The sequence below is a fragment of the Xyrauchen texanus genome, chromosome 12 (assembly GCF_025860055.1).
Source record: "Xyrauchen texanus isolate HMW12.3.18 chromosome 12, RBS_HiC_50CHRs, whole genome shotgun sequence".
NCBI classification, from domain to species: domain Eukaryota; kingdom Metazoa; phylum Chordata; class Actinopteri; order Cypriniformes; family Catostomidae; genus Xyrauchen; species Xyrauchen texanus.
Genome location: NC_068287.1, coordinates 27,239,776 through 27,249,146, shown reverse-complemented (window position 1 = coordinate 27,249,146; position 9,371 = coordinate 27,239,776). Strand labels below are relative to the sequence as shown.

General features: G+C 38.8%; 1 pseudogene; it reads right to left on the bottom strand.

Moving 5' to 3' along the window:
• Positions 1 to 3,000: 3,000 nt before the first annotated feature.
• LOC127652337 (carnitine O-palmitoyltransferase 1, liver isoform-like) overlaps positions 3,001 to 9,371 on the bottom strand; it is a 30,927-nt pseudogene continuing 24,556 nt past the window's right edge.

Sequence of the window (9,371 nt, the reverse complement as noted above, 5' to 3'; positions counted from 1 at the left end):
CTGGATGTTTTTCCCTTTTCACACCATTCTTTGTAAACCCTAGAAATGGTTGTGCGTGAAAATCCCAGTAACTGAGCAGATTGTGAAATACTCAGACCGGCCCGTCTGGCACCAACAACCATGCCACGCTCAAAATGGCTTAAATCACCTTTCTTTCCCATTCTGACATTCAGTTTGGAGTTCAGGAGATTGTCTTGACCAGGACCACACCCCTAAATGCATTGAAGCAACTGCCATGTGATTGGTTGATTAGATAATTGCATTAATGAGAAATTGAACAGGTGTTCCTAATAATCCTTTAGGTGAGTGTATATAGAAGGCTAATGGGGCCTCTGATTTAATGTGTGCCTGCACACCTGTGTTTTTGCCGCTCATATGCTTGCCCTACTAAATTGTTTCTGTAGTCAAGGCCATACTTCTGCATTATCTGTATGATTTTCTGAGAAAACTTTCTAATATAGAGCCATTATAATAATATCTTATTACAAAGGACATCTGCTCCTTCTTACTGATGTCTTTGGTCTCATCAACCATAATGCTGAAGGCCTCACTTTGAGTAACTTCACTAATTATTGAGGTTTGCACCATTTCAGCCAGGCAATCAATCATTTCATTTTGTGTTCTGTGGCCAAGGTATGTTGCATTTCTTTGACTAGTCATTTTCTTCTTGACTATGTTATCATTCTTAGCAAGTAACTCCATAATAGAGAGAAAATTCCCTTTGTTCTCACCCTCTGTTTCATTATTTGCTCTCTGAGCTATATTTTGCGTTGCTGTGAGAAGCAGGGTTTCACCAATTGTTTTAATGTACTCTCTATTTACCTTTACTAGTTTTTCATATTCTGCACTTAAAGAGGCAGAGAGAGAACATTTGCCTTCTGCCAATTTTTCATAGTCTTTCGAGGCTAACATAGCATTGGTATGCAATTCTGATTTTGCATGGCTAGCAAATCCTCCATCGCTAAAGGTTGCTTTCTTCCAGTGCCTGAATCCTTCAGATGTAAATGCTTAATCACATGAAGAAGGGAGACTGAAGTGCCGGCAGGCATAGCAGAAGGCAGCATCTTCACTTTGAGAATATTCCAGCCATTTATGGGTACTGTACAACTCTTTCATGAAGCCCCGTCTTCGATCGCCTATGAGGGTCCGAGGGAAAACCTTCAGAAGTGGCTGTCTGGGTTTCTCAGCTCTTGACTGGGATATTGAATTGAATTTATTTCAGGATAACCCCTTGAGAGGTAACATCTCATTTTCAAGGGGGTCCTGCACCAATCTATACGGACACAAAGGTTAACCACACAGTACAAAAAAAGACACAAACACAAACATATATACACAAAACAATAACCCGCTCACCTACCCTTGCCCCAAATCAAATATAGCACACATTTTAAAGTATTATGACAAATAATCGGCCGAATGCACTAAACAACCAATGCGTCATTTATCAATATGCCTTATAACAAAATGTAACATGCAAGATAACATTACATCTCACATTGTCACGATGCAGGAGGAGGCAGACAATGGGTTGGATCCAAATGCAGTGTACTTTATTGTAAATCAAAGTGAGACAAAACAAACTGGAACAAAGGAAATGACCACGATGGGTAAAACGACACTAAAACCTGGAAACATGGAAAACATGAAAGGTAGAACAGGCAGGATAAACATCAGGGGGAGCATGGAGACAGGCATCCACAAACATCAAAGACCGACAGGGGAATGGTGAAACAAACCGGGTTAAATACACAAACACAATGACGACTAAACGAGACACAGGTGAGACCAATGAAGAGTGCAGGCAGTGAGAGAGGCCAGGAATTGTGGGAATTGTAGTTTTATACACAGACAGTGAAACACGGGGCGGACAACAAGGAAAACGTGACATGGAATTTGACGTGCTGAGTGAAACAGAAAACACGGACCGGACCACAAGGAATGTGACATGGAATGTGATAGGTGAAACGGAGAACATAGGCCAGACAACACAGGAACGTGACACACATAGAAATGTCAAAGAAAATCAAGATAATTTTACAAGAAAAATATCATATATCTATGATAAATCAAGAAGAGAACACAAAGCTTGATTTTAAATTAACTACTACAACAACTACTATTAATAACAACAATAATATAATAATAGCCCCTCTCCACAGTAATTATTAGCATTTGAAATTTGGGTCTGTAGACATTTCTATTTAGACTCTTCCAACTCTACTACTAGCCTAAACAACATCAGAATATGAATATCATGACTCATAATTCAATGTAAATAATACAACTTTAACAACTTAAAGACAGTATTTTTTTATATTTGTTGAAATGCCATTTTTTATGAATGAACGATATTAATACAGATGCTGATGTCTATGAAATTGCTTTTTTAAAACATTAATGATAGACATTCAACATTACAGTATAATTGAAAGCTATATCAATTTCAACATTTATTAGGCTATGGAAAATAACAACTTTTAATTTAAGTGAATTGAAAACAATCTTCACACAACCCATTAGAATAAATGTTGTATTTACTTGTGGCCTTCCTACCTGTCTAACAGATAGGAAATATATAGAAATTGAATAAAGTTATCAAACATTCTGCCCTGCATAAATAAATGATATATAGATTAATTCTTATTAAAGCTACAATTTTCTGATACCTTTGTTCTTTTATTAACATTAATAACAGACATCACAGCAATTGCTTTATTAGGCTACTGCGACTTTAAGATCTGCCGCTGCCTAACATGGCATCTCATTTTCTCACAACTCTTTATGTTCATTTAAGATGTTATTTAACTCGTTTAAGACCGCTCTTATGAGAATACTCGACAAAACCGACATTTTGACATAATTATGTGTGTTATTGTTCATTCAAGTGCGAAAGAGAACTCTATTCTGGTGTGTGTGTGTGTGTGTGTGTGTGTGTGTCACAGTCACATCAGGACATAGCATCCATTTCATTAACAAGGGTAACCTAAACAGTCTTGTCTATTTAACTTCACCTGCTGGCCCAGGACCCATCACTGATTCTGCCTGTTCCTCGCTGTGCTCCGCAAGATCCCCTGTAGCAGCCTCTGCCTGTTCACTGGCTTGCTGCTCTGCCTCACTTTGGACATTATCTTCGAGAGTGTTCTCACACCTGCCTTCTTCCTCAGACCTACACTCCCTTGTGCTACATTTCTTCTTAAAAAAATTTGAGATGCTTGTCGATTTTCTCTTCATCCTCTGCAAATTGATATAGCACAGTGTGACTAGTCATAGCTAGTAAACTAACTTTGCAGCTTATCAGCGCTAGCGTTAATTTCAGCTAATGTTAATTCAACACTGTAAAAACTTTACTGAGGAAAAGTTAACTTAGAACATACATTCATGTCTTCACTATAAGCCACTATGGTATACATACCCGTTGCCATCTCTCCTAAAAGTGTAGATGCTCTCCTGTGGTCGAATCAGTCAGTCAGTCCTGCTTCTTGCACTGACTGAGCAGTCAACGACGGGATTGGAGAGGGGGAGGGGCAGTGAAACTCTGGTGGTGTCGCGGGCGCCAATCAATCTACAATCTTTTTTGTAGTTGCAGCAGGGTTTTTTTTTTTCATTTTATTTCACTTCACAAACTATTGTGAATTTACATTATGTATTCAAATTAATAGTACCCACTGCAAAAATCATACTAGGGGTGGCCACAGGGTGGCCAGAGTTTATACAGTGGTGGCCGTGGCCACCCCTTTGGGCACCCCTGAGTACGGTCCCCCTACTGGCGGACCCGCATCTCCCTTGGGCAGTCCCCACTGCCCCCCGGTCGTTGTGTTTGTAGCAACTCCTCCCTCACAGCAGGTAGGATCTACCACCGTGCCATTTCCACATGTGGCGTGAAAACTCATGTGATGCATTTCGCCAGACTTTACCTCCCACCAGCCTGGGCAGGTGGTGGTCTCCGTGGGGTCTTTTCCCCCTGAAAGAATATGAGTTGGATAAGAATGCCTTCCCCGATGCGTGTGATAGCATTAAAACTCCACTCCACTTTTAACTCTATGTAAGAAACATAGAGAGAGTAAAGGCGTGGCTGGCACGGCCTGCTCCCATGCTTGTCATGTCGCTTTGTTGAAAAGTTTATGAAGATTTTTATGGGGCGTTGGGGAAAGGTACGTGCAGTCTGATGCAGCCTGTTGCTTTAGCACGCAAAGTACCTGCCCGCACCTGCGTCAGCAGCTCACTTACATGGTTCAGCGCATGGTGTGATTGAATAGGGACCCCTAGTGTCGCTTCATTCGACACAGCGTTGAAGTGAGCGACAGACTGGGAACGTCTAGGTTACTATTGTAACCTCCTTTCCCTGATGGAGGGAACAAGACGTTGTGTCCCCCCGGCCACGATGGTGAACCGAGCCACTGTAATGGCCGAACCTTATTCTCAACTCCTCAGTGCAAAACCTTAATGAATAGATGCACGATTCCCTCCTTTTATAACCGTATGTCTAGGGGAGGTACATGCAAATTCTGTCTGACAAATTCTCGTTGGCCTTTTCTCAAGTTCAGAGGTAACCGAGGCCTTCAAGAAAGACCCCAAGTGTCGCTTCATTCGACACAATGTCTCGTTCCCTCCATCAGTGAACGGAGGTTAACAATAGTAACCTAGATGTTTTCTATGTACAGTCTGAGTACATTGCCACTTTACTTTACACTATTGCACTATTCTTTGGCATTCACTGCACAATGGAAACGAACATACAAAATGTATCTACATGATGCCATGCTTCATGTTCCTTTTAGTGCTGCCTCTATGCTTTATCTCTTACAATATTGTTCTATTTGGTAACACTTTAGAATACTGTATCTTACTTAATGCATAACTAATAAGGAATTACCGCAGAACTAATAGGTCATTCTTCATTAACACTTAAGTCACTACTATTAACTACTAAGGAAGATGTGTTAACTAATCAGTATGTAATAGCATTTTATAGTTGTGTTAAGTAACAATTAGCTAATCAATAACTATTGAATTCAGTCACGCCTCCTGATGAACTACTTTTAATTATCTACTAATTCAGCTTCAGGAGAAGTAACTATTGAGTAACTACTAATGAACAGTCGATTAATTACAATTACAATAATATCATAACAATTAGCATTACAATATTCAGGTTGTGGCCCTTTCTTCTTCCTTATTTCTAATGTTATTATTACTATGGAAATGCAATACGCATTTTGTGGAATTACTACACTCCCAAAATGAGTCATTACAGTGAATTTAGTAGTTTTGGCCTGTCAACTCTGGCAGCTGCATTTTGAAGTTTATTTATTGAACTTTCAGTACATCCTCCCAGTACTGCATTACAATAATCTAGTCTTGAGGTCATGAACACATTAATTCGTTTTTCACCATCAAAAACAGAAAGCATGTGTCGTAACTTAGCAATATTTCTGAGGTGAAAGAATGCTGATTTGAGGTTTGATTTTAAAAGGACAGTGTAACGGTATTCAATGGAAAGGAGGAGGCGAGAACCGGCTTGACAATGTAAATCATATTTTAATAGTAAACATAAAAGACAACATAAACACACACATGACGGACATGTCCGTAAACGATCTCTCTCTCTCCCGCACGATCCTCTGCGGTCGACCTTTATACCTCAGAGGCTTGATTAGCCTAATACGGGACCGGGTGTGTAGGATCACGACCCGGCCCCGCCCTCCGCCCTGCCACAGACAGATTGGAATCAAATATAACACCCATATCCTGTCCTCTGAGTAACACCAGAATCTTCACTGTAAATTGAAGCAACTCCTCCTCCTCCTTGACCCATCAGACAAGGCTCATGTTTATAACAATAACTGGGGGGAGTAGATTTAAACTAACTAACTATGATTTGTAACCATTTCATTTACAATTAATGCTTTGGTTGAAAGAGATCTAATGTTTAGAAGCCCTACGTATGGTGTTTATCATACTTTTTTTTTTCAAGATTGACTTTAATCGAATGTTTTCTAAATGATTTAGTGAGAGATTTGTGTTTGATAGTAAGGGAACAGACATAGTCTCTATATGACACTATGTGATACAGAATTGTGTGATATCTTAAGGCAGCTAGCAGATGTTTGGATAAACCAGTTTGTCTGCTTCCTGACCAGGGCCCCAGTTAGTCAAAATCACTATTAAGACTAGGAGCCAAATTACTAGAGAGGAGAATGGCACCTTCTCTGGAGAGATGGATTCTGTCTCTCTTTAGGAGGTCAGGTCTACCCTAAAATCTCTTCCAATTGGCTTCCTATTTCCAATTTGAATCCTATGCTATTCTCCAGACACCACTCAGACATCCAGCTGTTCAGTGATACTAATGTAATAAAAACCTCATCACCACGACAAGCAGGGAGGGGGCCAGAGCATATTACAAGTAAAAATGTGCAAGTTCACACACATTATCTCTAGTGCCGACATGAATACGAATTTTTTAAAATCTACATTTAGCATTAGCCATCACTTGTAAATTGAATCTGATGTCAGACGCTCGAGCCACAGAAATGCATTTAACTATGGTGGATAGAGTCTCTATTTCCACGTGCCTTACAATAAAATCACTTATGACCAAGACTCTTTTCAACATGATTCTCAGAGAGTGAGGAGAATTGTTCGGAAACTCTAACAGAAACTGGAGAGTGGTGTCGCTTTGCTGAGCAAGTATGCCACGAGACGTCACACAAACGCCCTGCTGCTCTACAGCCAGAACCAAAGTGTGTGTGTGTAGATCGCTGTTCTACCTGCATCTGAAACCGTATCAACCGGCTTTACTTTCTCACTGATGTTCTCTAGCATTCTGATGTGTGTGTCTAACTCATTAACCTTCTACATCAGCCTGACTAATTCTTTACATTTATCACATGTAAATGCTTCACTGCTGATGGAAAAAGCTATAATAAACATGTGGCATGCAATGCAGGAAGAAATAACATGAGCGGATACCATGATTTTCCATAATTGTTTGTTGTTGTTGTTGATGTTGTTGTTGTTATGGTTGTACTTGAGCGGTGAGGGTTTGAGATCAATGTGGATCGATGTCATTCCTGATCAGCAGAGGTTTGAGATTGATGCAATAAGCCATGTAAAACACAGAGAAAAGGAATGCACGCAGTTGAGACACGAGATGTAGATATCCGGGAAAAAATTAATCAACTGACTTTTCACTCTCACTCACAGACATGCGCAAACAGATGAGCTAAGGGCTAGGGCTGTACACACTGCACAGGTTTTTGCATGTGTCTGCGCTGTTTTAAATTTGTTTTCCATTTTTTCTATTTAAACATTTTCTATGTCTTTAAGCATGTTATGCTAAAAGTTTATGCCGTATTTTTAAGACACCGTGACAAGTTAAATATAATTCATAAAAATGCATCTCGAGACACATAAATTTGTTGTGCTGCTTATAGCTTTTTTTTAACACAGGTGTCACAAAGATTTTCGATGTTCTGAAGAAGTTTAAGTTGCAAATAGGACTTCTTGTGACTGTTACATTGTAACACATGATTCCAGATTGTTCTTCACCCAGTAAAGTTTCAGCAATTGATTAAGCCAATGTTTTTTTCTCTTTTACTCTGCAGTGATGAGGGGCTTCTGTGCCTTGTTAAATCTGTGTAACTGTTTATTATAACTATTGCAAACAGTTTATTGCATCAAATTTACTTTCTTGAAGAATGGGCCTCATTCATGAAACATGCACAGAACAAATCTGTGTTTATATCATTAGTAAATAAATTCTTACTGTACTTAAACAATTCAATTTAATTCAGTGTGAAAATTTACGAAAGAATGCATTTACACACAAATATGTTCTGTTCATATTCTGCTCAGTGAATGGTTTCAGTTCGAACTTACAATATGGCAGTAACGTTCGGGTCAGGTAACATGGTCTAGTGTACAGGCCGGATTTGGGATGCAACTGAGTTTGAGTGAACTCAAAGTTTGGTTCATTTGGATTATGTGAATACTGTTTTATGTCACAAGCAGTTCACTTCCGTGATTTGTAGGATTGCATTCATATCAGCAGCGAACCATACTGGAGTTCACATTAACCATACCCCAGACCACCTTTTCAAGTGGACCTGGGTTTAGTTCCCGGGTGCGCACAACGTTCACATCATCCAAACGAACGAACTTTGACATCATTCAAACTTAGGTGCGCACCAATAGTGTTAGTGCCTGTGCAGACCTCTAAACCAGACCTGTTGATTAAAGTTTATATAAAGTGTGGCCTTTTTCTGTAATGATGTTCTATTAATTTGCACTTGATTAAAATTTGCAATTGATGCACCTAATTCAAATATTAGGCAATTGAAGAAATACATATTGGGATGTACTAATTTTTTCCACACAAGATATGGGCATTTCTGTTTAGTTAAGCTGTACAAACTATTAGAACATTTTCAGTCCAAGTGTCATTTGTTAAAATATATTGCCTTTTATATATTAACATTGGTAAAAAGCCTTTTTTCTATCAACATCTGTAAAACTCCAGTCCAATATCCAAAACAACATGAGCGTATTATATATATATATATATGGGGAGGTTACGATTAAGCGTAATCGGTGCATGTAAACTTGCTCAATCAGTGCAAATTCTCTGTCGTGTTTTCCGTCAGAAGCAGAAGAATTTTGCAAAACATTAATCATTCGAGTACATGATAATGTTTCCCATTCTCACATTGTGATTCCAAAACACCAGTAAATGCAATTATTCATGACAAGACATTGCATCGCATATGTTAGTGCTCATTCTGGAAAGAGGACTTGAGGGAGGTGAGAGAAACTGCAGCACTTTTCATACAAAAGCAGTTAAATCTCTTGCTTTTATTTTCTTACATTTCCCTTGTGATAAAAATTTTCTGCCAAAACAACTGTAATCCAAGGAGAAGTACACTATTTTCATGTTAAGCATTATCTCTCCCATAAAAATCCATTATAATGCTTGGATGCTTAAAACCGTACTAAGACAGTTGACCTGAAAGTCCAAATTATAATTTTTTTAGTGATTCATAGGCCTACTATTATAACACAGTCGTCATATTCTGTCTACAAACGGAAAGCTGGTTTGTTGAGCTTTAAAAACGGAAAAGGCTTAAGCTTAATTATGGGGGAAGAAAACACTTAACACAAAAATAGTCTTTCCATTTATTAAAGCTTCATTCAATTCAAATTTATTCAAAGTAAAGATTTATAGAAATTTGGTTCTTCTTGGTCATTGTTAAATCGTTTTCATTTTTAGAGTATTGGGGGCTGTTCACACAAAACCTATTGGAAAACCCAGTACCGCTGGAAAAAAAAAATCCAGAATTTATAGGCAGAATGCCCCATATTTGGCTGGAAGA